Source organism: Suncus etruscus, chromosome 15 (assembly GCF_024139225.1).
Source record: "Suncus etruscus isolate mSunEtr1 chromosome 15, mSunEtr1.pri.cur, whole genome shotgun sequence".
Classification (NCBI taxonomy): domain Eukaryota; kingdom Metazoa; phylum Chordata; class Mammalia; order Eulipotyphla; family Soricidae; genus Suncus; species Suncus etruscus.
In genome coordinates, this window is record NC_064862.1 from 72,146,400 (window position 1) to 72,154,513 (window position 8,114).

Consider the following 8,114-nt stretch of genomic DNA (forward strand, 5'->3'; position numbering starts at 1 on the left):
GGTACCCACATACAAAATAAAGCCCTTTGGGACCTGAAATGGCTCTTAGAGGGGAGACCATAAGAAAAGGGAGGTATGCACTCCTAGGGATATACTCTAGGAACACAAAAACACAATACAAAAATGTCCTCTGTACCCCTATGTTCATCGCAGCACAATTTACAATAGCCAGAATCTGGAATCAACCCAGGTGCCTGACAACAGATAAGTGGCTAAAGAAACTGTGGTACATCTACACAACAGAATACTATGCAGCCATTAAAAATGAAATCATGGGGCCAAAGAGATAGCATGGAGCTAAGGCGTTTGCCTTTCATGCAGAAGGTCATTGGTTTGAATCCCAGCATCCCATATGGTCACCCAAGCCTGCTAGGAGTGATTTCTGAGCATTGAGCCAGGAGTAACCCCTGAGCACTGCCGGGTGTGACCCAAAAACCAAAAAAAAAAAAAAAATGAAGTCATGAAATTTGCTTATACATGGATGCACATAGAGAATGTTGTGTAAAAATCAGAGGAAGAGGGATAAACAATGTAATCTCACTCATCTACAGAATACAGTAAAATAAAAAGTGTGGGGATGATATCCAGAGACAATAGAGCTGAGGATTAGGAGGACCAGTTCATGGTAGGAAGCATGCCACAAAGAGTGGAGAATGCAGTTACAGGAGAGAAGAGTCTAATATGAAAAGGACATGCATGGCTCTCCTTCATTAACAGTAATGTAAACCATACTGTCAAAAAGAGAGAGAGAGAGAGAGAGAGAGAGAGAGAGAGAGAAATAAAATGCCTGGCCCAAAAGAGGGTGAGTAGGAGGAAAGAGGCATCAGGGAAGGTGAGAAGGAAACTGTTGACATTGGTGGTCGGAAATGCCACTGGTGGTCGGAAATGCCACTGGTGAAGGTTGTACATTGTATGACTGACTCAATAATGAACAACTTTATCTGTTAAAAAAAATCAGTGTGAACAACATTGGTGGTTTGTTAAACACACATAATTGATAAGTATGATGCTTAACAATTTTTTAAAGTAATAGAACTATTTAAAAAATTGGGCCAAAGAGATAGCATGGAGGTGGGGCATTTACCTTGCATGCAGAAGGATGGTGGTTTGAATCCTGGTCCCCGAGCCTGACAGGTGCGATTTCTGAGCTTGGAGCCAGGAGTAACTCCTGAGCGCTGCTGGGTGTGACCCAAAAACCAAAAAAAAAAAAAAAAAAAATGTATAGTGTAAAAAAAAAGGGGGGGAAGGAGCCAGAGAGATGGCATGGAGGTAGGGCATTTGCCTTGCATGCAGAAGGATGGTAGTTCAAATCCCAACATTCCATATGGTCCACCGAGCTTGCCAGGAGCGATTTCTGAGCTTAGAGCCAGGAGTAACCCCTGAGCGCTGCTGGGTGTGACCCAAAAAAAGAAAAAAAGAAAAGGGGTATATGACTGGAACCTTTCTGAGATGCCAGAAGCCCTCAGAGAAGTTAGCCTCAGCCCTAAAGTGGTAGAAAAATCAGGTAGACTTTAGTCTGCATATACAATCCCCGCCCCTCGATTTCATGCTGTGCACCCTAGGAGTGTTTGTTCCCCATTTTTGTCTCAGAAAAGTACCTAGGGACAGAAAAAGAAGGTCAGGTGAGAAAGGAAAAGGGAAGAAGGATGAGAAGAGGGAAGAGAGGGGAAGGAATAAAAGGAATTGGGAAAGGGAAGGAAGGGAAGGGGACAAGGTGGGGAGGGAAAAGGAGAGGAAGAAAAAGAGGAGGGAAGAGGAGAGGGAAGAGGAGGGGAGGAAGGAGAAGGGAACAAGAGCCTAAAAGACATAGTACAGTAGTTATAGCTTGCAAAAGTAGTCTGGTCCTGAATAGCACATTATCTGTGCGTGTCCCCAGACCCCTCCAGGAGTGATTTCTGAGCACAGAGACAGGAGTAAGTCCCAAGCACCAACATATTTGGCCCAATACATTCACCCTGCCCTCCCCCTCTAAAAAAAGGAAAGAGAGAGTGGAAACAGGAGGTGATTTAGCACAAAGAAATACCCACACCAAACTCAAGGCCTCCCTCTAATTTCTGCAGAGCTCTTGCCTCCTCCCACAACTCGGAGCCTGAACCCCCACTAGGCCTCATGGTCTTAGGACCCATCAGACCATTGTAGAGTTCCGTACATGTGTCCTTACATTTTTCTGCTGCATTTGATGACAAGTACAGAAAGAATGTGGAGGGGCAGGGACTTGGGCAGGATTCAGGGGAACCTAGATTCAGCTCCCACCTGCTCCCCAGGCCCATCTGCTGTGGCCTTGAAGATGTTTTATTTAGTCCCAATCTGGGGATTCTGAAGCAGGGCCATGTGGTAAGGCAACTCCAGACAAGACCCACAGCCCTGAAAACAACAGGCCAGGCTTCAAGATCACTACCAAGGATGGAGTCTATTGACCCAGCCTCCACAGCCATAAATTGGCCCTCTTTGCCCACTGCACACTGCCTGGCCAGGTCTCATTCCATTCTATAGATGACAAAACTGAGTCCTACCCTGAGTGAATAGTGAATTGCAGGGGTTCCTGAGAAGGAAGCCCTCAGGCTGGGATTGGCCCTTGGCTGCCCTCAGGGGTTGCAAGTTCTTGACACCAAGGCCATGACCACACAGGCCTGGGGCCTGGACACTGCCTGATTGTGAGTTGAACAGTAAGTTGAAGGGCTTCATGATCCCTTCTGAGCATAGAATGAGACCTTTAGATAGACTAACCCATTAGCCGTGATCAAGTTTTGGAAGATTCTGCACATCTGGAAGGAGTAGCCACAGCTGAAAATGGCTCTTTTCACCAGGGCAAGGATCATATTCCCCCCAGGATACATTCGGCACAGAGGAGGGTCTGTTCTTTCCTCCTCCTCTTCCTCTTCCTCTTCTCTTTCTCCTCTTCCATTCTCTCCTCTTCCTGCCCTCCGCCATTGCTGCTGTTTCCCCAGGTGTCCACCCACCATGTTGAGGTGCCTACATTTGGTGGCCCCTGAGGCTTGCACCCTTTTGCTTGTGCTGTTTGCACACATGCTCACCAAGGGTTGAACCCTTTAGCTGAGCATGACGGATTTTTGTTTGTTTGTTGATGACTTTTGGTTTGGTTTTGTTGTTATTGGGTTTGGTTTTAGGGCCACACCCAGAGGTGCTCATGGTTTACTCCTGGCGATAGTCAGGATGTGGTGCCAGGGATGGAACCTGGGTCAGCTGTGTTCAATAATAGTGTCCTGCCTATCACTGGCCGCAAGGGTATTTTTTTGTTTTGTGCTTGAGAAACCATGCAATGGCAGAAATAGAACCCAAGTTCTTGCATGCGAAGCAACTGCAACAAGCCCTATGAACCCTCTCCAGATCACAAAGGATTTTTTTTTTGTTTTGTTTTGTTTTGGGGTCACACCCGGCAGCACTTTTAGGGGTTACTCCTGGCTCTTCGCTCAGAAATCGATCCTGGCAGGCTCGGGGGACCATATGGGATGCCTGGATTCGAACCACCGTCCTTCTGCATGCAAGGCAAACACTTTACCGCTGTGCTGTCTTTCCGGCCCCACACAAAGGATTTTAAAGAGACCCGATTTCCGAAGATGCTCTTGATATGCCCAGAATGAAATCTCAAGTCAGTTGGTACCCAAGACGCCCCCTAGTGGTCAGTTTCTGTAGGTGCCTGGTGAGTCCCTGCCAGTCGAGGTGAAAGCTCCCCTAATCCCCAATCCCCGCCTTTTACTCTGTTTCCATAAAACTCAGCTGGGCTTTCGACCGCCCTGGGGCCCAGCGCCCAGCTTGTCTGCACCTTTCTCTGACACACAGAGAACCTGCAGGTTAGCGATCAAATTAAATTGAGCCGGAGGAGAGAACTCGAAGGGGTGGAACGCAAACCCTTAGGGCACCAGGAGCAGCTTGAAGTTCCACCACACCAGGCCCCTAAGCGTCTGAGGGTCCATGTCCCCCGCCCCAGGCCCTCGAACACAAACAGCATCGAATTCTAGGTCCCCGTGAAGAGATCGCTAGGTCCTCCCAAAAAGGGGGGGAAATATGTTGAGATATAAATCATCCCCAAGTCACACCTGCAACACCCCAGGCCCTTGACATTTACAGCAAAAATGGGAAGAACTAGAGGGAGTGACATGAAGTGAAATGAAGCAGAGGGCGAAAGGCAAATATTGGATGATTTCACCTCCGTGTGCGATCTAAAGCAACAAAATTGATGAACAGACTAAGCAAAATCAAAATAAGCCCAGGGATGTGAACAACAGAGCTGAGGTCAGCTGAGGAAAAGAGGGGGGCAGGTGAGAGAGCCCCCTTCTCGTATCTTTGTGGCTCCCACTCAGCCATAGTGATGAACCATTGTGATATGCATTTAGCTGAGCGTCTCACAAATATGGGGTCTCCATGGGGTCTCATACACTGGAGCTGGTGGTGCCAAGGGGTCCCAGATAGCAGAACACACCCCCCAGGTTCCCCTTCTCATGCACAGCAACCCTAGGGACAAACTCAGGTTGGTACATTAGCCATTGAAGCCCCTGATTCCTTGGCCAGATCCCCATGGTGTTGTTTAAAAGAAACAAATTGGGCCCAGAGCGACAATTCAGCATGCCTTACAGACATCCAACCTAGGTTCAATCCTTGTCTTCCTATATGATCCCCCTAGCCACTTCAGGAGTGATCACTGAGCACAGAGCCAGGAGGAAGCCCTGAGTATAACCAGGTGTTACCCAAAGTATTCAAAACAAAAAGGGAAAAAAATAAACAAGTTGGGGACACAGTTCCAGCAAACCCACATATGTACCTCCCGGGGGTCCATTTCTGTGGCCTTGCTCCCTTCCTACCCAGCAGGTAGGGGCCTGGTAAAGGCCCCTGACTTTCTAGATCCAGGAATCGCAGGGCTTGGGCACCCCCTCTTTAGTCCTTGGACTCATCAGATGCCTATGGAGTGGACAGAGACCCAGCCCCTGAAGGGTAAGTAGTAGGATGTAATTCAAGATCACCACACAGCATGGAAACTCTCTGGGAAATGACAAGGAGTTGGGCAGCCCAGTGAATCAAGGTCCTCCTGGTGGGTGGGGGTAGATAACAGGGTAAAGCTTTGAGAGGGGGTCACGACTGTTGATGAAGGTTGCCATCTGTCAGGTATATGCTCTGAGTCTCAGGGAGACTCTCTTCTGGGGCTTATGCACAATTCAGGTATTGGGCTGGAAACACTCGAGGAGATGAAGGTGGAGGGTCAAGGAAACAAGCACTGGAAGCTTCCATTCCTGCCACTCTGGTGCAACTGGCACTGTCAGGAACAATCCAAACCAAAAACTAGATGAGATAGTCAAGGGAAGGTACTGTTCATGGACCACCCAGTAACAAACCAGTTGCCCACATCTCAGGCCAACAACCATCCACTGCATTTCACATTTCTCCCTTTTGGAAGCTGCTTCCACATCTGGCCACACCTGGCTCACTCATGTGGCCTCAAGCACCAGGATTGCTGAAACAGGGCTGGGCCTCACGCCCAGATCTGGGGTTGGGGTCTGCTCTGGGGAAATGGGTGCTGAGCAAGAACCACTAGAAGGCCTGGACTCTTTCTGCAGGTGGCCTCCCTCGGACCTTCTTTACTGTGGCCTTTAACAAGGACAGATTCTGGGCACGGTTGGGGCCGGGCGGTGGCGCTCGAGATAAGGTGCCTGCCTTACCTGCGCTAGCCTAGGAGACGGACCGCGGTTCGATCCCCCGGCGTCCCATATGGTCCCCCAAGCCAGGAGCGACTTCTGAGCGCATAGCCAGGAGTAACCCCTGAGCGTCACCGGGTGTGGCCCAAAAACCAAAAAAAAAAAAAAAAAAAAAAAAAAAGATTCTGGGCACGGAACTATGCCAGCATATACCTGCTATTTATCTGGCTATGAGATATCACTTCTACTTTGTCCATAAGGCAGTGCTGAGTAGGAGGTGAGTCTCTGGCCGTTAGTCCTGGAACCACCATGTGAAGAAAGACCAGGGGTACCTCCACCCATAACAGGGCTGGGCAAGGAGAAAAGGTTCTCAAAGTTGAGGCCGGAGTGACAGCACAGTAGAAAGGGTGTTTGCCTTGCATCCAGTCTATCTGGATTCAATCCCATATGACACCTCAAGCATGCCAGGGATAATTTTTGAGCACAGAGCCGGGAGTAATCCCTGAGCACCACCAGGTATGCCCCCCCAAAAAAAGGATTCTCAGAGGAATGTACATGCATGCACACATATGCACACACACACACACACACACACACACACACACACTTTCAGGTATAGGTTCACATGCCTATCCACATGGCCAAGATGGAAGATTCTACAAACACAAACAGGCCCACCATAGTCCCTCCGTCTTCCCTATCTGCAGAGATCTGTGCCATTTTCTAACCTGTTTGGGGGAAATTTTAAGTTAAGTTTTGGTTTGAGGACCATATTATGACTCTGTACTCAGGGATCTCTTCTGGAAATGCTCAGGGGATTCAAACCAGGATTGATAAAGTGCAAGGCAAGTGCCTTATGTCCTGTGCTCTCTCTCCAGCCAGTTTTGGTTTTTTGTTTGGGGGATGGGAGGGAAGGGGGCTTGGGCCACATCCAGCAATGCTCAGGAACTACTGGTGTACTTCTGACAGTACTCAAGGGACCATAAGTAGTATTGGGAATCAATGCAGGGTCAGCAGCATTTGAGGCAAACACCTTATCCCTGTCTTATTTCCTTTTCCCCCTTTCTTTTTTTTTTTTTTTTTTTTGGTTTTTGGGCCACACCCTGTGACGCTCAGGGGTTACTCCTGGCTATGCGCTCAGAAGTTGCTCCTGGCTTCTTGGGGGACCATATGGGACGCTGGGGGATCGAACCGTGGTCCGTCCTAGGCTAGCACAGGCAAGGCAGGCACCTTACCTCCAGCGCCACCGCCCGGCCCCATTCCCCCTTTCTTTAAGAAGTGGTCCCTGGGCCCGGAGAGATAGCACAGCGGCGGCGTTTGCCTTGCAAGCAGCCGATCCAGGACCAAAGGTGGTTGGTTCGAATCCTGGTGTCCCATATGGTCCCCCGTGCCTGCCAGGAGCTATTTCTGAGCAGACAGCCAGGAGGAACCCCTGAGGACTGCCGGGTGTAACCCAAAAACTAAAAAAAAAACAACAAACAAACAAAAAAAAAAAAAAAAAGAAGTGGTCCCAGCTGCTGCATTGGTTGGTGTCACTATCTCCTCCCGGGTTATTGCCTGCAGAGTAGAAACTACTCAAAGAGCAGAAGTCAGAGAGCAGCCATATCCTGTCTCACTCTGGGCTTCACCTTCTGTGGAGGGTCTTTAAGTTGCATTTCACTCCCTAGTGTTGTTCTCTCCTGTGCCTCACAAATGAATCCTCAGAAACCTGTGTGGCCCTTCACTGTCTCTCTGCTGGGACCTTGAATACCTAGAGATGGTCAGCAAGTGACCGTAGCCCTGGGCGCCATCCAAACTATCTCTCAAGGTCGAAACATGCCGCAGAACAGACAGAAATCACCGCCTTTATGGGGCTGAGACTCTGAAAGGGCAAAAGTTAAAGGATTGTATTCACTAATTTCCCACCAAGGAAGGTTAAAGCCCTAGAGAACACAGAGAGGGGCAGGGCCTCAGTTACTCTTGGCCATTCCTTGGGGTAGGAATGTGGCTCTGAAGGGAGCTGAGAAAGAGGACTGAGAGGCATCAGAAATAATTTTCCTCAAAAGCAGGGTTTGCTGCCTACCCTAGCAGGTTGAGCTGATTTGTTTTGGGGGTCACAGCCTGGGATCCTCAGGGCTTACTCCTGCCTCTACACTCAGGCAACACTTCAGGCAGGCTCAGGGTCTCCAGTGGGGTGACAAGGATGGAACCCAGACAAGAGCCCTACCCACTAGACTATCACTCCAGCCCCAATAGCAGCTACTTTCAACCTGGAAAATCTGCAATTCCATGGTCTGGAAAGGGGGCCAAAGATAGGTCAGTCCTGGCCTCAGCATTGACCTCTTCGCCGTGGTTCAGACTTGCCAGGCCCAGTCGAAGAAGGGGGATGATGTGCACACACACACCCTGTGACCCCTACACGAAGGAACCCCCCCTTTGAGCGCACAAGGGGGGATCGTGCGTGCCTTATCTCCTTGCCTCTCCTCC